Below are 22,449 nucleotides of genomic sequence, written 5' to 3' on the forward strand. Positions count from 1 at the left end.
ACAGAAGCCACATGGCTGAGGAGCAAAGAGCAGTGGCAGCACAACAGAAAGGAGAGCCAGCAGCAGCACAGCAAACTAAATCCTGACAGCAACTCAGAGAACAGCAGGGAAAGCAACAATAGAGCAGTGGTGGAACCAGAGGCTGTCAGTGATGATGGAGCATTGCAGCACAGTGGACCAGTGAACTGGTGACTGAGAATGGCAACAGAACAGTGTGGCAGACAAACAGGTGAGGGTGGGGAAACTGATAAAAGCAGGGGAAACTGAATACCCGATAGTGGCGGGATAAAAACAAGTAGGAAGAGAGGATAAAAAGACAACAGAGGACACAAGGCAAAAAAAAATCAAAGTAGACAATAGCAAGTATGGAACATATGAAGGCAAAGAAGAAAAAGATAAATAAAGCCTACAAGAAAGCAGGAAGGGAAGGATCATAAGAAAGGAGGAAGGAAAGGGATAATTATAGAACATTACATTATAGGCTAAGAATGAACCTTTCACATAAGCCCCCTCAACATTGAAATTTGAGGAAATTTGGTGGGCCAATCTGGATTATTAAGATCATTCAATAGAACATTCTACAAGGTGAAAGAAGAAAGAAGAAAAATTGAATAAGACTTAAAAACTTGGAAAACTTAGAGGATGCAAATTGGAAATTTTTAAGGACTGTAAATTTAGGGGATTTTGAGGAACAGTTCTAGGACTGTGTAAATTTTGGTGTTTTTGGACAATTGGGATGTTGAAATTTTGGTGGAATATTGAGCAGTGATTAGTGTAGTATCAGCACAAAATGTCTCATCAGGAGAAAACAAACGTAGTCTATAGAGAAATATTATTGATATATTAAGGAAGATATAACAAGCAATCACAGGGAGATGATGGGATGCAAGATATTGTGAAATTAGGAAACCCCCAGCAAATGACAATAAAAATAGAAGAGAAACCACAAAGAGCTGAAGAGAGAATAGAGGAGATAATTCCAAAAATGATACAAGTAGACAAAGAGATGGAAGAGATAGCAATAATCTCAAACATGGAACAAACAGAATATTTTTTAAAAAATCAAAAGAGAAAAGAGAATAAAGAGAAAGATCTCCTAAAAATGTGGGAACTGTGGATGGGTGCTCTAGAGATTCAACAGCAAGAGATAGATGCTGTGGCAAAGGAAATATTTAGATTAAATAAACATGATAAAAGGAGTTACAAGATACAAGAGGAGAAGCAGGAAAAATTCACCAAAAAGTTAATAAGAATTGAAATTATGAAAAGGGAAAGAGATGATGGATAGATATAGAATTTTTTCTACATGGTGGTTATTTTTATTAAGTATTAGAAAAAAGAAGTAGAAAATATAAATTGGGGACATACTATGTATACTGAAATATGATAAAATGTATTATAATTACTATATACACAAATGTTACAAGTTGAAAAATTATGATTATGTATATTTAAATGGTAATATTATCAGAATTGTATACAAAGTATATTGACCCAGTGTCAGCACCTCTCCATTTAATAATTAGGAAAGAAGGCCACGAGATTTCATTTGTAGAAAATCAAATGTACTTTTACTAATTAAAAATGGCTAAAGAGCGGTTGCGTAGCAAAGTCTGGTTAATTAGGCGCAAAAGCAGTTGATATATAGAATAGCCCATTCCACTCCCCCCTGGCATCATAGGCCTAGTCCAATCATAAGTCCTTCAAGTGTCAGGTGTGAGATAACTTCAAAAGACATCACGAAGATGGAATGTCGGTGCCGTTATTCCAGGCCGGAAACATCCACACATGCGTAGTACGTCCATCCAAAGATCTCCAGAATCTTTCTCCAGCACAATAAGTAACCCCACCCAAATAATATGCCCTCCCTCCCCGTTTCAATGGCAGCTGAAGCAACAGCAAAGCAGAAGCTGACATCCGGCCGTCCCCCGGAAAAAGGCTGTCAGGCCTAGGAAAAACAGAAACAAACAGACGAACAACAAAACACAAAGAGAAACAGGGAGGGGTAAGAGAGAAATTAAGGTTTATCAGGATACGCCTCATAAAACCTCCGAAGTAGTCGGGGGGCACGAACATGGGACTTGTCAACCCATTCGGTATGAGAGGGAGGGAAATGCTTCCAAGCGACCAAGTATTGGATGCGATTACGCCTCTTGCGGGAATCAAGAATTTGACGAACTTCAAAGTGCCGTTCACCATCAATGAGCAAAGGGGCAGGCGGAGGGAGATCAGGCGGACGTAAATGGGAAACACGAACAGGCTTAATCAGGTTAATGTGGAAAACCGGATGAACGCGATTTAGGTGCTTGGGCAGTTGTAAACGGACAGAGACAGGGTTGATGACCTTCACGATGGGGAACGGACCCATGTATTTCGGCCCCAACTTTTTGGACTTTTGCGAGGTGTGAAGGAACTTAGTGGATAAATAAACCATGTCACCCTCCCGATATTCATAAGGCTGTGTCCGCTTCTTGTCTGCCTGTTTCTTATGGGCACGATGTGCCGCATCCAGAGTTGCTAGGGTCAGAGGCCAAATGCGGCTGAGACGTTCGCTCCAGTCAGCGACAGATGGAACCTGCGGCTGGTCACGAGGCAGTTCAGGAATAGGTACAAAATCTTGACCATACACCACCCGGAAAGGCGTGAACCCAGTGCTGGAATGGACAGAATTGTTGTAGGCCACTTCAGCATGCGGCAACAAGTCCACCCAGTCATCTTGCTGATAATTGATTAAACAACGTAAATACTGTTCAAGGACAGAATTAGTCCTCTCGCAAGTGCCATTAGTCTGAGGATGGTAGGCGGAGCTAAGGCCCTGGGCGGAGCCAATACGGTGGAGAAACTCCTTCCAGAACATTGAGGTGAACTGGACACCCCTATCAGAGATGATGCGATCAGGCACCCCATGTAATCGGTAAATGTGGGAAATGAAGAGCTTAGCAAGGGCCTTAGCAGAAGGAATCTTGTGGCAGGGCACAAAATGAACTTGCTTTGAAAACAAATCAGTAACGACCCAAATGACGGTGTGCTCCTGGCTCTCGGGGAGTTCAACAATAAAGTCCATAGAGATCTCCTTCCAAGGGGCAACCAGTCGGGCAACGGACTGGAGCAATCCCTGTGGTTTCCCAGGGGGGCGTTTCGCGGTCGCACAAACGGGGCAACTTGCAACATAAAGTTCAATGTCCTTTTTCAACGATGGCCACCAAAATTGTCTTTTCACTAAATGCAAAGTCTTTACAAAACCGAAGTGACCTGCCAACTTGGAGTCGTGAGCCCATTGGAGGACAACGGGGAGAAGAGATGTGGGGACATACAATTTGGCGCCAATCCATGGCAAGTCATCCCTCATAGTGCACTCATCCTGATGTTCCCAGAACTAGTCATCCTGGGGGAGGGCGAGTTTGAGGGCAGAAAGAAAATCCTGAGGCACGTCGAGTTTCGCACGTGCCTGCTTGCGAGTAACCACAGGAGCTGCCAGGCTGGAAGTAGGAACCACAGGTTGCAAGACGCTCAGTTTAGAGCAGTTGTATTGTGGGAGGCGGGACAAAGCGTCTGCCATGAAGTTCTCCCCACCGGGGATGTACTTGAGTGTGAAATTGAAATGGTTGAAATGTTGGGCCCACCGCATTTGCTTGGGGGAGAGTCGGCGCGGTGTTCTCAAAGCTTCCAGATTCTTATGGTCAGTCCACACCTCGAAAGGGTGCCTAGTGCCTTCCAGAAAATGTCGCCAAGTGGTCAGGGCCCAACATACAGCGAAAGCCTCTTTCTCCCAAACCGCCCAACATCTTTCGGTGTCTGTGAGTTTGCGGGAGGTGTAGGCGCAAGGTTGCAAGTTACCTTGGTCATTGGATTGCAACAAAACGGCCCCAACAGCGACGTCGCTGGCATCAGCTTGGACGACGAAAGGCTTGTCCATGTCGGGATGCTTCAACACTGGTTCCGCAGCAAAAAGGCGTTTCAGCTTTTCGAAAGCCGCCTGACAGTCCATGGTCCAGTCAAGAGGTTTGCTTGGCTTAGGTTTAGGACCGCCTTTGGATTTCAGCAAGTTAGTTATAGGGAGCGCAATTTTCGCAAAGGAAGGAATGAACTGATGGTAGAAATTAGCAAATCCCAAGAATTTTTGCAATTGTCGACGCGTTCTAGGCGCGTCCCACTCAGTGACCGCCCTCACCTTTTCAGGGTCCATCTCAATGCCAGCTGGAGAGATGCGATACCCAAGGTAGTCAATCTTGGTTTGGTGAAACTCACATTTGGATAATTTGGCATAAAGATCAGCAGCTCTGAGTTTTTTCAAAACAGTGCGCACAAGAGCGACGTGTTCTTCATAGGAGCGAGTATAGATAAGGATATCGTCCAAATATACGATAACTCCTTTGTAGAGGTGGTCATGCAAGATCTCATTGATTAATTGCATGAAGACTGCAGGAGCCCCCTGCAGGCCAAAAGGCATGACTCGGAACTGGAAGCATCCAAGAGGGCAGTTGAAAGCAGTCTTCCACTCATCTCCCTCCTTGATGCGTACCCTATAGTATGCCTCTCTGAGGTCCAATTTAGTAAAAATGCGGCCCTTCCCCAATTGGGCCAACATGTCCTTCATTAATGGAAGCGGGTATACATTCTGAGCAGATATTCCGTTCAAGTTTTTAAAATTAACACATAATCTGAGAGAACCATCCTTCTTCTCACGGAAAAGCACAGGTGCAGCAACCTTGGGGTGAGCAGGTTCAATGAAGCCACGGCTCAAGTTTTTATCTATGAAATCACGCATTTCCTCCATCTCCCTGGGTGACATGGAATATATTTGGGGTTTTGGTAACTTAACCCCGGGTAGAATGTCAATGGAGCAATCAGTAGGCCTGTGGGGCGGAAGCTTGTCGGAAGACTTCTCACTGAAAACATCCTTCAAGTCCCAATACACTTTAGGAATTTTTTCCTCTCCCTCAATCCTCTCCTGCCCTCTAGCGGCCACCTCGGGGTTACAATTAACAGGTTTATCAGGAACACCCTCCCTTTCCGGGGGCTGAGCTGTACGAATGTGTAACCAGCCTTCCCTCCAATTTATGCGAGGGTTCCATTTCCGAAGCCAGGGTAGGCCCAAAATGAGAGGCCTGTCCATCCCTGGGGCCACAATGAAGGAGATGAGTTCAGTGTGGGAGCCCATTTTCATTTCCAAGGGCTCAGTAAAGAAATGAGCGGGTCCCCCCCCGCAATGGACCCATCTATTTGGCAAAAGTTAATGGGGGTTTTTAAAGTACGTAATCTGAGGCCCAATTTCTCCACCATAGCAGGGTTGATCATTGACCGGGAGCACCCTGAGTCAAGCAAGGCGTGTAGGGACTCAGGGTTCCCATCGGGCAGCACTTTTAACTCTATAGGGATTAGCATGGGGCCCTTGGTTGAACTCACCCAGCGAGGCGATGTGTCATCATCTGAATCGTCAGAAGAGGTGGGGGAGGTGTCTGCTTCCCCCTCCAAGGCTTGGCTGAAGCGTGGGGGTGTGGAATCCACAACGAAAGCAGCTTCCTTCTTCCTCTTGTCCGAGGACTTGCCAGATTTCTCCTCCCGCTTGGGTGGGGGTTGGGAGGTTGATGGTAATTTAGCACGGCAGTCTGGGGCGCGATGGCCTAATTTTCCGCAACGGAAACACGTTATTGGTCTGGATCTCCCCTCACCCTTCCCTCCGAAAGTGGCTTTCCAGCTAGGGGGGGGGTGTTGTTTTCGCAGCCTGCTGCTTTCTTTTGCGTCTCTCCTCTTTAGCGCAACGGAGCCTAGCCAAATCCAGCTCAATGTCAGCAGCGCGCTCAAACCAAATAGTTAAGCGTCTGGGGAGATTCCGATTGACACATTGCTGATAGATATCTTCATCTAGGCCCAAAGCAAATTTGTCCAAAAGGGCCTCCTCACTCCACCCTCTCATGTACTGAGACAGGCACTGGAACTCTTGAATATACTGGGCCACCAGTCTGTCGTCTTGTTCGAGGGTAATAAATTTCAACTTGCTTTTTTTTTCGGTAAGGGGGTCATCAAAGCGCCTTTTGAAGGCCTCCATAAACCTGTTAATATTCCTCAGGAGGGGGGAGGCTGTCTGATGTAAACCAGCACTCCAGTCAGACGCTTCGCCATCCAAAGATAATAAAATCATTCTTATCCTCATAGTGTCTGATTCAAAATTTGGGCCATAGATTTCCATGTAATTAAAGATCTGCATGATAAAAGACCCCAGCTTTGCAGGACTTCTATCATATCTCACAGGCAAGGGTGGAATCTTAGCCATCCTGCGTCTCCTGGGAGGTGGGCCCCCTACTCCGGCAAAAGCCCCAGCTGCAGGGGGTGAGTCAGTGCGAGGGGGGGTGAATCAGCGCGTGGGTTTTCTCGGCCCCAGCCCCTCCTGACCTCTCCATCTTCCCCACCTATTTGCCCAAAGTACCTTTGTCCCCAGTAATCAGGTAGATCTCTCTCCTGGGGTCTCCTTTCGGCTCCTGCCTCCAGCGGTCTTTGTTGGGGTCTTCTTCTGGTAACCCCCACATCCCAGCTGGCCCCCTCCTCTCTTTGTCCTACCGAGGTAGACCATCTGGGGGGAGGTGGATCCGCCGGGCTTGATATCAGCAGTTGACACAAATCTTCATGAAGCGAGAGTTCAGGGGGAGGACGTTCTTCCTCAGCGGGGATTTCTGCCTCCTTTTCTTCTCTGGCTGGCGAAGAAGACATTTGCACCCTCCACGGTAGATGTTAATCTCCTGGAAAGGTGGGTTTGAGACTTTGCTACTTGTCAGCACCTCTCCATTTAATAATTAGGAAAGAAGACCACGAGATTTCATTTGTAGAAAATCAAATGTACTTTTACTAATTAAAAATGGCTAAAGAGCGGTTGCGTAGCAAAGTCTGGTTAATTAGGCGCGAAAGCAGTTGATATATAGAATAGCCCATTCCACTCCCCCCTGGCATCATAGGCCTAGTCCAATCATAAGTCCTTCAAGTGTCAGGTGTGAGATAACTTCAAAAGACATCACGAAGATGGAATGTCGGTGCCGTTATTCCAGGCCGGAAACATCCACACATGCGTAGTACGTCCATCCAAAGATCTCCAGAATCTTCCTCCAGCACAATAAGTAACCCCACCCAAATAATATGCCCTCCCTCCCCGTTTCAATGGCAGCTGAAGCAACAGCAAAGCAGAAGCTGACACCCAGATAATACACTGTTCACCAAGCACTTATGCATGTTAAAGAAAAAATCTTTTAAAAACACTGACAATTTTAAAATTGGACAATTTAAATGATCTTCTAGAACTTTAAATTTTTAAATTAGACAATTTTGAACAATGGAACTTTAAATCATTAAACAACACATTTTTAACTGCTAGAGCTTTAAATTTTTAGCTAGACTCCCCCCCCCCCCCTAAATTTTAAATGATCTGTTAGAATATCAAAATTCTAAATTGGACATTTTTCCCTTTTAAAAATCTGTGGTAAATCTACTCATTTATTTTAAAATCTAATCTATTTTAAATCTACTCATGGAAAAAGAAACTGATACTATTGTGATCTGAAAAACATGTTCCTAGAAGAAAAGGTAAAGATCCAGAGGAAACTCTAACCACTCTGAAACTCAACCTGCAAAATGAGAAACCCCAAACCTTGCAAAAAGAAAATGCCCAAATTGAACATAATGACCAAACAGCTTCTAAAAGAATTGACTCCTTGGAGGAAGAAGAAGACAGATGTCTTGTCACTCATAGAAAAAAAACACAAACCTAGTACAAAACCCCTGTCCAATCCAACCCACTCTGATGCAGCCCCATTGGTGCTAAGCAATTGATTTCATGGACTCTTCTTGGAAGAAAAGATGCAGACACATAGAAAAGAAGCACCAACAAATGTCCTTAATAAAGTAACACCATCAAATGCTTCTGTGATAGATAGAAAAATACCCCATACCTCCCTAGGAAAAAATGCAAGTGTTGGTGATAGGAGATTCAACTCTCAAGGAACAAAACCAGCAGTCCATAGACCAGACTGTCATTTCAGAAAGATATGGTATCTCCCTGGACTAAAAATCCAAAATGTGGCTGAGAACCTAACCAAAATAATAAAATCCACAGATTACTACCCTTTTCTACTACTACACGTAGGATGAAAGACAAAAAAAGGACTTGAAAACAATATTGAATGATTATGAGCAGCTAGGCAAGAAAGTCAAGGAATTAGATGCACAAGTAGTTTTTTCATCTATACTGTTAACAAAAGGTCAACATCTGGTAAGAGAACAAAGGATTCTAGAACCAGTGGCTAAAGAGTTGGTGTCACCATGGTCTTGGACCATGGTCTGCACTATCTCCATGACAAGCTTTTGGCAAGGGATGGGCTGCACCTCACAAAAAATGGGGAAGAATGTTTTCGGGGAAAAACTGGTTCAACTTACCAGGAGGGGATTTAAACTAAATTGAGGGGGAGGGTGACCAATTTTTTAGGATCTCCAAGATCTAATTCCAAGCAAAAAACCCTTCAAATAATGAAGTAAGAAGGAATGGAAAGAAAGGCAAACTCAAACACCAAATAGGAAGCATACTAAGAGTCAGACATAAAGATCTCAAGTGCCTATATACTGTCAGCCTCTGCTACACTTGCTTACTATTAGCTGCCATAGAAATGGGGGGGGCATGGTATTGGGGAAGGGAATTATATTGTACTGGAGGAGTCTTGTTCCCACCATCTTCTGCACATGCTGGTGGCTGATGTTTGGACTTGATCAAGGCCAACCGTCTCGCATACTAACTTGATGAGGCTGTTTGAAGATGCACCCCACATGACAACTTAAGGAGTTGCAGATTGGACACTGAGTTGGGGAATTGGGGTGAGGGTGCTGGGTAAACATTTGATATGCACATGTTCCCGCCTTTCTGGCTCAGATCTTGCTTTCCTTTTAGCTGCTTTCACTTCATATCTAGTAAAAGTACTTTATCTCTATTAACTTGGAGTTGAGCTTTTTCTTTCTTGGATATTGAAGGAGGAGTGTCTGACATACACAAATGCACAAAGTCTGAGGAACAAACAGGGTGAACTTGAACTATTAATACATGAAGGTAATATGATATAGTTAGAATAACAGAAACCTGACTGGAACATACTGATAGAAGGATACAAACTTTTTTTAAAAAAAAGACCCCATAAAAGAGGAGGCAGAATTGCATTGTATGTAAAGGACCATTACATTGCTACAGAAATGCATGAAACAAAAGACAAAAACCTCCTAGAATGCATATGGGTCAATATAAAAGAAAAAAAGAATGACATGGCCATTGGTATATACTACAGGCCACCCAATCAAGCAGAAAAAATAGATGTCCTTTTTGCTAGGCTAACAAATATATGTAGGAAACACACCACAATAGTAATGGAAGACTTCAATTACCCTGACATCAATTGACTACCATATTTTTCAGAGTATAAGATGCTCTGGAGCATAAGATACATCTTAGTTTTTGGAGAGAAAAATAAGAAAAAAAATTCTGTCTCTGCCTACCAGCATCCATGATATTCATCTGGCCAGCGTCCTGTCAGTGTGAGAGAGAATTGAGGGCTGTTTGGAAACAAATAGTATTTGCTGTGTGAGCAGCAAGGAAGGAGACAGCAAGGAGCCTGGGCATAGCTTGTTCTGTACTAAAGCTACATGCTATGCTGATATCTGAAACTAAAACTGAAAATGAAACTTTCCTCTACTGAACTACCATGTTGGGAAACCTGCTCTTGGAATTGTATATTTACTTTATGTGTTATATTTTATATAAAGAGAAGTTATTGAATCCTGCTGAATCAGTTACTTGTGTGAGCTTTCTGAATGTGATGGCTGCTGCAAACTCTGACACGTCCTTGCAGCAAATATCAAACAGCCAGGGCAGCTTCAGCATATTATTGCATCCTGATTCAACATTGGCAGCTGATTGGCAGATGGATCAGCCTCCTGGAATAGCTGTTCCAGGCTGTAGGCATTGTCAGAGACCATCACCTCCTCCGTGCCTCATGTTTTTGGTTACATTCGGTGTAGAAGACACTCCCAAATTTTCACCCTTTGGAGGGAGGAAGTGTGTCTTATACTCCGAAAAATATGGTAATTCCACATCAAGTGAGAAATCAAATAGATTCCTAAACAATCTAGCTGACAACTTTGTTGTCCAAATTTCTAGGTTCCACCATATCTCAAGACCTAAAATGAATACCTAACATCAAAAACGTCATCAAAAAGCACAACAAAGTATGCTCTTTCTATACCAACTCATAACACTCAAACTGCCCAAGGAGCTGCTGATTCAGTTCTACAGAGGAATTATTCTGTCATCTGCACCTCTATAACTGTCTGGTTTGGTTCTGCAACCCAACAAGACAGACTCAGAGAACAATTAGAACTGCAGAAAAAACAATTACACATCAGAACAACTAGACACAAGAACAGTTTTTTCCCCAAATAATAATAAACAAATAATTCCCTCAACACTGTTAAACTAAGTCTGCACTACTATTAATCTTCTCATTGTTCCTATCACCCATCTCCTCCCACTTATGACTGCATGACTGTAACTTTGTTGCTTGTACGATTTATATTGATAATGATTGTTTCCTGATTGCTTATTTGTACCCTACAAATTCATTAAGTGAGCTACCTTATGATTCTTGATGAATGTATCTTTTCTTTTATGTACACTGAGAGCATATGCACCAAGACAAATTCCTTGCATGTCCAATCACACTTGGCCAATAAAGAATTCTCTTCTGGGGAGAAGAGCCAACATCACGATAATATGGTTGGTCTCAATGCTCTGAGACCGCAGCCAATACTTTTGCCGCTGGGTGGTCCAAATGGACCTAAGCCAGTGACAAAATCCAGCCAAGGCTGATGAAGTCAGGGCAGCTCCAAAACAGAAGGATACAGAAAGTGAAAGTGTTTCTAGCAGGTGAGGAACTTTTACTGTTTTAAAAAAAGAGACTGCCTATAAAAATTTAAAAATTAATTTAAATTGAAGAATAGAAGAGTCAAGTGGTGGAATTAAATTTGGAATGGTTTTGGACAGTGGTTATCTTACTTTTTAAATGCTATCTTCATGGATGGAATTTATGCAAGCCTTTTGAAATGGATGGATTAAGTTTTCTTCTTTTACCTTTTCTTTATGATTTTCTGTAATCTATAGACTAAAGTTTTCCTCTTTCATTGCTGTGGGTATTTTTCTAATTCCTTTAAAGATTGGACTCCTTTTTCTAACTTGAAATACAAAAAAGATACAAAAGGAAACTTTTTAACAGTGTTACCGCTGCTCAGAGGCTGGGAGGTTTTTGTTCCTTCACGGATTGTTTTGACTTGACACCACAAGGTTTTACTGATTGGCTACAGAGAGTGATAAGAAGGGAAGCACACAGATGTCCTTTTGAAGTGGAAACAACATTCTTTGTGAATCTATGCTTTAATCTTATTAACCTTCCAAGCTAGAGCAGCTGTGTTTGTTAGAATTGCACAACTTCAAAAGAAAATAGAAGTCTCAAATTTGCAAAAGATACTATCAGAAATACAGAAATTATCAAATATATATGAAAAAATAGAGGAAAAACTGGTATACTTAGAGCACATAACAATAAAATATGATGAAAAAAATGAGGATGTTTATCAAATGCAAGACGAGGTGACTGAAACTCAAAAAACCAAAGTGGAAAATGAATATAAAGAGATTAAACCTGCTGATATTAATGGTAATTGGTTCATTTTTGAAAATGGAAAGAATGGAATACTGAAAGAGGAAGTAAATGGAGAGGAAATCTATTACAGAGTGCAAGATATAGAAGAAGAAAAAATTAAAGAATCTATGGACTTAAAGAAAGAAATTCTATTAGCAAAAGTATTGATAACAGTGCTGACAATTAAAGGCTAGCTGAATAAGGAAACAGAAGGAGGGCATCAAGATTGTATGAGAGATCTTACAAGCAAGGAGTTACTAAGAGAAGTCTATACAAAGGTGATCAAGAAGATGATTAGAGGATTGGCACCACAAATGGCAGAAGATATGAGATTGTTTTATTATTGGAAAGATACAGGTTGATAGATGGAAGAATATAATTTAAAAATAGTTAAACAGTGAAATTTATTGATTATAGATATAGCTTAAATAAATAACTGATAATGTTACTAATGTATACAATGTGTAGTGTTATGATGAGTATAATTGAATATGAATATTGAATGGTACCCATGTAAGGAAGATTAGCAATCCCTTTGGATTATACATAAAGGATAATAATAATAATAATAATAATAATAATAATAATAATAATAACAACAACAACAACAACAACAACAACAACAACAACTCCGCCGTTGCCGGTCCCAAGCCCGGATGAGAAAGGAGGAGGGTTGGGGTCAGGTTGGCATCTGGTCCCATAAAAAAAACCCGCCAACCCATACAATATGGTGAAAAAAACGAATAAGAATTCCATACCGCATCAGTCCTCGCGCAGGTTAACAAGGGCCGCGGCAGATGTTGGGGTCCCTGGACATCTGTAGACAAGTGGGCTACAAATGGACCAGCCAACAAAATGACAAAAATATAATGCAGATGAAAACCGTGCTATAATGGCCTGTTACTACAACTCAGAGCCAGAAAAAAGAGGCTATTTAAAGCGAATGTATGAATTCCCCTAAATACTGGCACATAATACACCAGACATCACACTGGTTGAGAAAAATAAGGTCACAATCATAGACATCGCAATACCAGGTGATAGCAAGATCGCCGAGAAGGAACATGAAAAAATCGCAAAATACCAGGACTTAAAAATTGAAATTCAACAACTATGGCACAAACCAGCAGTGTTGTGTTGCTACCCAGTGCTTGAGGGCAGCAGTTGACAGACAGCAGTTAGGAAAAGAAGAGGACAACGAAATGGAAGGGGAAGAGGCTGATGCAACAGCTGTGCTCAAATTATTTAGAACTACTTAGAATAGAAGAACATGGACAATTTTGCAAAGACTGAAAAGAAAAGTAACTCAACACAGAACTTTAAAAAAAGTTAAAGAAAAAGTGGTGAATGAACTGACTGCATTAATAGTTTAGTGAAATAAGTTACAATTATATACAGTGCCTATATATAATATTTATAATACCTATAAACAAGTATTTAAATCAATATTTATATTTATAAACAAATAAGTGGAAAGCTTGTGAATATCTATCATCTAGCTATCTAGCTGTGTGTGTGTGTGTGTTTGTGTGTTATAAATGCCTATCTGAGTTAAATTGCAGTAATCACACTAAGGATATAATGAAATAATCGCACTTTTAAGATATAGTACTATTGATATGAATGAGCACTGAGGCTTTCTCTCTCTGTCCTTCCCTCTCTCTGTTTGCTTTCTCCTTTTTTACTATTACCAGTTATTATTGAATAATTTAGAGAGAGATATATAGACATTATTTAAGTTGCTTATACTGCTTTAAGACTACTGTTTGTGGATTAATATAGATAGAACAAGATAAATTAAGGAATTGTTTAAAAAGGGGGGAAAAGGGAAAGATATTGGATGTTAATTTGGGACAACATATATAAGATACTAAAAGAACAAGATAAAATTTTAAAAGAGATGGCGAATATCAAAACAACAGCACTGAAATCTGGGAAAAAGGCAATTGTAAACCCAGTTGCCTTACTTTTGCACAAAAGCCGCCCTGCCACCCCAGCGCTAGAGGCAAAAGCCACCTTGCCACTATGTCCACCATAGAGGCAGGATGCCTCTATGTCGGACACAGTGCCAGGGCGTCCGAATGCCCTGCCGCTGTGTCCGCCATAGAGGCATCCCGCTATGTCCAAAAGCGCTGCCGCTATGTCCAAAAGCCCTGCCGCTATGTTCAAAAGCACTGCCGCTATGTCCAAAAGCACTGCCGCTATGTCCAACATAAAAAAATGTGCCAGCCTGTGTGCCAGCAGAGGCGGGTAAAACACAAACACACACAAATTACTTACAATAATACAATTACTTACAAATTACATTAATTTTGAATTCCTCCCCCTCCCTCCAACCCAAAAACCTTTTCCAGCTGTTTCACAGAGGATTTCAACTCTGCTCTTGTCTGCCATGATGAAAATGTAAAAATTTAAAAGGAAAAAGGCAAGAGCTGCTGAGGTCAGGCTAGGTTAGCTGCTGCCAGTCTCCAATGGATGACTCTGCTTAACTGTTCAAAAAAGCCTCTAAAAAGTGCCCACTACAGGAGGAGGCGAGAGAACCACGTGCCTCATCTACATAAGGAATTTTTCGGCTTTTAACCCTTGCTTAACTCTGCTCAAGTGATCATAAAGATAGACTAAATGAGGCACATGGTTCTCTCACCTCCTCCTGTAGAGGGCACTTTTTAGAGGCTTTTTTAAATAGTTAAGCACTAAGCAGAGTCATCCACTGTGACTCTGGCAGCAACTACCTCAGCCTTTTTCCTTTTACATTTTTTTCTTTTCATGATGACAGTGGTGAGGCCCTACCTCCCCTGCCTCTCCTGACTGCACCTCACTGCCAAATATATGGGCAGATCACAACCCAGTTAAAATAATTTGGAAAGAGAAAAAAAACTAGATGAAGATGGATGTTAAAGTTGCAAATATTAAAAGAAAAAGAATTTACTCAAAAATGTAGAAATGAATTCCGTAAGGAAAACACAAAAGAACAGACATCTATACAAAATTTGTGGGACACCATGAAAGCTTATTCCCATGGAATTATTATAGCCTATTCATCAAAAAGAAACAAAGAAAAATGGGCACAACAGAAGATATTAGAGGAGGAAATTAAAAATTTAGAAATAGAATTACAAAATAAGCCACAAAGTGACAAAATTAGAAAGGATTGGATGTTAGCAAAAGATAAATTAAAGACCAGGAAGAAATGGTAAAGGACCTAAAACTAACAAAACAAAACTTCTTTGAGCAAGCAAATAAACTGGGAAGGTGGTTGTCATACAGACTGAGAAAAGAAAGAGATTAATATATCAACTTCAAGAGGAAACTGGTGAACTACAACATACAATGGAAGGGAAGAAAAAGATTGCATACAAGTACTTTGAGAATCTGTATAAAGTAGATGAAAAACAAATAAAAGAATATCTAAATGGAGAAGAAACCCCATCAATAACTGAAGGCATGAAAGAAATTTTATCAAAAAATAATAATAATGAAACTAGAATTGAAACAGGTGATTCAGAAACAGAAAAATAATAAAACACCAGGCCTAGATGGATACCCAGCAGAATGGTGAATAGATGAATTGAATGAATTGATAGAACCCTTGATGTTGGAGATGTATAATGAGGCACTGATGAAAGCAAAAATACCGAGTTCATGGAGGGAAGCACATATTACATTAATATTTAAAGAAGGTGCAGATAAAAAACAGATTCAAAACTATAGGCCAATCTCATTGTTAAATGCCGACTATAAAATATTCACAACAATAATAGCAGAGAGATTGATTCCAGGGGAGGGGCTTGCCGCCGATGGTAGCTTACCGAAGCTGCTCTCAGAGTTTTGGTTTGTATATCTATTTAAAATCTTAGATATCTCTTTTTCCAGGCAAGGAAAAAGCAGGGAGGGACCCCAGCTAGTTAGAGTCCTCTTTGATGTTCACAGTCTTTATTTTTTTTGGCTGTGAATGAAAGAGAGTGATTCAATGGAAAGCTGAGTCATTACTCCGGCCAAAGCTTCTCAGCTGTCTTTTTTCAGCTCAAGGCGAGTTACCCCCCCTCTCAGTACAAGATTTTGTAATTAACTTGTTAAAGATAAATCTGAGCAGTGACCATACCGGTGAACCTTTTTTTTTCTACTTAAAATACCAGCTTCAATTTTACAAAAAACTCCTCTGTTTAACTGTTTTTCAAAATGGCGATTTACAGCCTTCGCAGTCGATATATGATATATTTAACCAACCCTGTTCTCCTGAAGATCTCTCTTTATTAACTGCCAAAGTTTACTGAAAGTATTTTATTTCAAATCAAGGTGCGCAGAGGCTTTGTTTGTTCTCTTTTTTTTCTCTTATCATGGCTCCCAAATCAAAGCAATCGAAACGTTTTTTTAACAATGCTTCCCAAGTAATCGCTATAAAGCCACAGTCTTTGTCTTCTACGCCCCCTACTGGAGATTTGTTAACGAAAGAATTTCTTTTTGAAACTCTCAGAGAATTTAAAGAGGAAATGATGCAATTTATTTCGGAATTATGTGACAAACTTGATGCCAAGATTGCTCAAACAAAGGAGGATACCATCAAGGTTATAAATGTGATGACAGATTATATTGCAGGAATGGAGGATAAACTGGAAGTTTTGGAAGAAGCCAACTCTAATCTGACATCTAAAATTGAAAAGTTGCAACAGGAATTTGACAAGGCAGAGAGACAACTTGTTATGACAAACTATAAAAAAACTGCGTTTGCAATAAGAGTTAGAGGATTGCGTGAAAACGATCAGGAGAATTTGAAGCTGACCTTTTCTGAGGCTCTCAATCGTTTGGTGGGAAGTCCGGGACTCAACTTTGATTGGCAGATCCAAAAAATTTACCGCCATAATTCGTAGACAGCAAAACAGAAACAGCTCCCGAGAGATGTAGTTATATACTTTGCTACAAAAGAATCCAGAAACGCGATACTACAAGAGCTTTACAATAATAGGCTGCGAATTGATGGACAGGACCTGATTGTCTTTAAAGAAATGCCACCCCAGATGTTAAGAGCCAGGAGAGACTATGTCTTTTTAACTAAAGAACTTAGAAATAATCAGATACAGTACAGATGGGAGGTGCCATTTGGTATTACAGTTACACTTGATGATCAAAAACATCGCCTTAATTCACCTTGCGAAGCTCGAGACTTTTACAATAAGATCTTAAAGGCGGGACCTCTTGAATTACCCGGACTTGTACAAAGACAAGGAGAAGTAGAAGAGAGACAACCAATCACACAGCTACAAGGCGGGAGGTGTTGTTTTTCCCCTCCGGAGGGGCGGAGGAACAGAGAATAAGTACTTAGTTATGCTTCCAAAACATTTGCTTAATTTTAACTTGAATAACTTTGTGACTCTGTCTTGTATAAAATGGTATAGTGGTATATCGGTGAAGAGACATTAAGGCTGAAAGAAACAATGCTGATCTCCTCAAAAATTATATTGTATGGGACTTTAAAAAAAAATTTGATGGACAACTTTGAATTTTCATATAAACTGTTTATGTTTTATTCTCTAGGGTGAGGAAGGCGGAGATTGTGATGCTTTTGGATTGTGGTTTTGGTCAAATTGAGTTGGGAAGGGAGGCGTAGACGGGAGGGTAGTGAAGGTTTAATTAGAGTTTATTTTGAGCCAGAAAGCAAGTTGATCTTTATAGAAATTTTTATTTGAATATAATGTTTGGAAGGATATACTCAGGGGGTTTGAAGGAAGGTGGAGCAAATATGAGAGGAGTATGGATGATAATAAAATACATATATGGACACGGGTAGAGGCAGGATGAGAGGAGTTGGAACAGAAACCGAGAGAAATATTTGAGGTGTTTAAGTTGCTTTATAAGGGACAAATTAAAAGTTTGGACATTTAGATAAAGAGACAAGGCCCCTAGTTAGAGAATTCCATTTGATTAACCTACTTGGTTTCAACATAGCTTGAAATCCTGCAAGTAATAAATGAAATGAAATTAGGAATGATGTACACTGTTTAAGTTTTAATAATGATGGGAAGCTGAGCTTAATGTAGAGAGTTTATTGATTTTTTCCTGTTTTCCTTTTTTTTGTTTTTTCCTTATTCTTTTTTTTCCCTTTATCTTTAATTTTTTAATTTTTAATCTATTTGGTTTTAATATACTCCAGACTGTGTTTGATAAAGAGTTATGCCGGGTATGGGACCTGGGAAGTCGGAAGGGGATTAGGGAGGGGGGTTTATGGGGGGGAGGGGGGGAGGGTGGAAATATAGTTTCAACTTATAGAATAAGAAGAATGCACTCGTATACTGTTGCTCTTTTTTCTTTCTTTTTTCTTTTTCTTTTCCCCCCTTTTTTTCATTTTTTAAATTTTAGTGTAAGATATAAATTGAATAGATTAATGAATAAAGAAATACACCAAAGTGAGAAGTAGAGGGAAAGAAAAGGGAGAAGTAAAGAGGGAGAGAGAGGGGAATGTAAGGAGGGCGAGATGGAGGGAAAGGGAGAAAGGAATGTTTGAGGGGGAAGGGAAGTAGAAGAGGGGAATGTTGGAAGGGAGAAATGAAAGTTGGAGGGGGAGAAGAAAGGGTGTATGGAGGATGGAAGTGCTATGTTGGTTTTCCATGGTGGAAGATGAGTTGTGTTTACTGCTTTTTTTTTTTTTTTGCAAATGCACAGTATATAAGTGATTGTATAAAATGAAAATGAAAATGAATAAAATATTTTTTAAAAAAACAATAATAGCGGAGAGATTGAAAAAACTATTAAATGACTATACACATCCAGATCAAAACGGATTTCTCCCAACAAGACAAATCAGGAATAACACTAGAATAATAGCAAATATTTTAGAGTACTATGAGTCGCATCCAGAGAAACAATTAGCACTTGTCTTTCTGGATGCACAGAAGGCATTTGACAATTTAAGTTGGGAATTCATGACACAACAAATTAGAGGACCAATTTGAAAGATTAATAGAAAAGATATACTCCACCCAAAGGGCAAATATATTATTAAATGGGGAAAGTACAGAGACTTTTAAAATAATGAAAGGAATAAGGCAAGGATGCCCACTATCACCTCTGCTTTTTATCCTGACGCTTGAAAGTTTCTTAATAAGAATTAGACAAAATTCAGAGATAAGAGGAACTAAAATTAAAAAAGAGGAGTATAAAATTCAGGCCTTTGCAGGTGATTTGGTATTCATTATAGAAGACCCACTAGAAACAGGAAATAGCTTAATGCAAGAATTAGAAAAATATGGAGATGTAGCAGGGTTAAACATTAATAGAGAAAAGAGTAAAATGATAACTAAAAATTTGAAGAAAGAACAAAATAAAGCATTAGAAAGAATAATAAGACTGCAAGTGACAAAGAAAGTTAAATATCTTGGAATATGGCTAACTGCAAAGTGCTCAACTATAAAAAAAAATAATTATACAAAATTAGTGCAACAAAAAGAAGATCTAGAGTTATGGGGGAAACTACAACTATCATTATACAACTATCATTATTAGAGAAAATAGCAGTGATAAAAATGAATGTACTACCAAGACTATTATATTTATTTCTAACAATCCCCATAAAATTAAGAATTTTTTTAAAATTGAATTAAATAAGATTATGTTAAAATTTATATGGCAAGGGAAGAAAGCCAGGATAAAGTTGAAAGCTCTACAGGATGACAGAAGCAGAGGTGGTATGGGACTCCCTGACTAGGAGCTTTATTACAAAGCAGCAGCACTAACATGGATCAGGGATTGGATAAATTTAAAAAATAAAAGAATGCTAACATTAGATGGCCACGATTTACAAACGGGATGGCATCTTTTCCTATGGGAAGAGGGTAAAAAGAAACAAAAATACTTTCACAGACCCTATATTAGAGATACACTGATTCAGATGTGGAATAAAATTAGAGAAAAACACTACATAAAAATACCGACATGGCTTTCCACTATGGAAGCCATGACACATCCCAATATACTAGATCTATCGAAAATGGTTAGATATAGTGAAATTTTAGATATCCAAGGAAATTTGAAAACAAATCAGGAATTAAAGGAGCAAAATATAAATATAGATTGGTGGCCATATCTCCAACTACAATCGAGATACAAAAAAGATGTAAAAGAATATGGAATATACACAGAATTACAATAAATAGATAAAATTTTAATTGGCCCGGAAAATAAATTCATAACAAAAATTTACAAATATTTATTAGAAGTAACATTAAAAGAAGAAAAAGTTAAAGGTTGTGTGATAGCGTGGGCCAAAAACTTTGGTTACAATATAGATCTAGTGGATTGGGAAAGAATTTGGAACACAAATTATAAATTAACACGATCAGCAGAATTTAAACAAAATATGTACAAAATGTTTTCTTGTTGGCATTTACCACCAATGAGATTGGCTAAAATGTATCCAAACCTGAATCCGACCTGCTGGAAATGCAAAAAAATGCAAGGGACATTTTATCACATATGGTGGACCTGCCCAGAAACACAAAAATATTGGACAAAAATTTGGAAATGGGTGCAAGAAATTACAGGAGAACAGATAAAATACAAACCCGAAATATCTTTCTGCTGGGAATAATCAAAGGGAAATATACAAGGAAAATTAAGTACATATTAACACATCTGCTAACTACAGCTAGAATAGCATTTGCCCAATACAGGAAACAAAATAATATCCTCTCGGAAGAATTAGTGATACAAAAATTTTTGGATTGTGCAGTGATGGACAAATTAACACTAAAATTAAAAGATAAAGAAGAGTCTGAATATTATGAAATTTGGGACATTTGGTAAATAATAATATCTTGGAAATATTTACACTTGAAATATATTGATTAAACAGTAATGGTTTGGGTGCTGTGGCAGTCTGCGATGTACCTGCTATTTTAGATTCTTTGACAGATGTAGCACTTGAATGGAAATTTCCTGAGGAAAGTAAATTCTTGTGCAATTATAACCTTGTTTTGATTTTAAAGCATTGCATATGTCAGTCCAATTTTGGAAGGAAAACTTCTAATTAAGTATCTCAATGTGATGTCAAAACATATATCTAAAAATAGAATTTGTCATATCATGAAAAGCACTACTGGTTCTGGTACTTGGAAAAGAGAATGCATTTAGTTCAACCATAAATTGGTCACAGACTGAGGCAAGACAGGTGGATAATAAGCTACCATTTATTTCTAACCAGCAACAACGCTAACATAACGTAAGCCCAATGATAGGCAACGAACAATTTATCTCCTGCCTGACAGCTCCCTGTCAGACAGCCAACCACTCAGATTCCAGCACTGTTCCCACTAAGGGAATGGACCAGACAGAGAACTTAGAACATGACAGTCCTTCCCACCACGTTCATGTATGCATAGTCTTGCAGATATACTGGGCATCGCCTGACTCACCCTGATATTTGCAGTTCAGCTCCAGTGTTTGGGCAATGCAGATAGGGAGCCAGAGCCCCTTGGATCTCTTCAGACCCTGGCTTGGTTTTTCTGGAGAGGATGGTGGTAGAGCCCGGCCTAATTCTACAGGTGAGTCCACTGCTCTCATGTGGAGGATAGGCCCATCGTCACAGTCAATGGGAGGCCTCGTCTGCCAATATTGTGGTGGGTGGAGTTTCTGGAGAGGCCCAGTCAGGTTGGGGGGGGGGGTGGCCGTGCCCCTATGGCTGCAGAGCTGATCAAGATGATGTTTCCAGAGTTGGCCATCCAACAACTCCACCTTGTAAGAAAATGGCCCAATTATCACAACTACCTAGCCAGATGGATGTTCTGTAAAATTCTTTGCATATATGGGGTCCCCTAATTTGAATTCCAAGGGCAAACTCATGGAGTCTAGGGGCTTCTCTGGGGAATAACTTAGATGCAATTTATCTAGTGGGGTCCTCAGGTGCCTTCTCATCAGGAGCTCGGCAGAACTCTTGTTTGTTTGTGGGCATAGTGACTTGTGTTGGGCTAGCAGGATCTGGTCTACCCTCTCCTGCCAATTCCCTGGGCCTATCTTGGACAGGGCTTCCTTCGATGTTCAGACCATGCATTCTGCCAGGCCATTACTGGTCGGGTGGAACAGTGAAGTAAGGGTATGAAAAATCCCCTGACCTGTCAGGAACCCCAATAGTAGAAGTCAGTTGGGGGCTATTGTCTGAGACCAATAGATTGGGCAAACCATGAGCAGCAAATAGCTCAATCAGGGGTACCTGGGATGTAGGGGCTGGGTTTTTGATGGTGTCCAGGAGAGGGCAGTGGCTCAAGGCATCAGCATGGCTTAGGTGCTTGCCTGGTCTGTAGGACAGGTCATAATTGTAGGCCTCAAGGAACACAGTCCATCTGATCGTGTGTGGGGACAGAACCTGCAGTGTTTGTTTGTCACCGGTGAACAATCCCAAAAGCAGCTTGTGATCCATCACAATTTGTAATTTCTGGCCATAGAAACCTGTTTATGCTGGCAACTATAGCCAGGACTTCTTTGTCCAATTGGCTATAGTTGCATTCTGTGGTAGCCAAAGTTCTTGAAAAACCACAATGGGAGTTTCCCGGCCATTTGGCAATTGGTGGCTCAGCACCACCCCCACTCCATAGGGGGACATATCACATGCCAACATGAGAAGTAGGTTCTTGCTGTATTGGGAGAGTACAGTGTTGGACACCAATAGCTGTTTGATCATTCGGAACGTGTTGGCTTCTTTCCTTCCCCAAGGCCAAGATGTCTTCTTATCCAGCAGCTGATT

Source organism: Thamnophis sirtalis, unplaced genomic scaffold, assembly GCF_051295495.1.
Source record: "Thamnophis sirtalis isolate CommonGarterSnake01/CBP01778 unplaced genomic scaffold, rThaSir2_p1.2 scaffold_4, whole genome shotgun sequence".
Taxonomy (NCBI): Eukaryota; Metazoa; Chordata; class Lepidosauria; order Squamata; family Natricidae; genus Thamnophis; species Thamnophis sirtalis.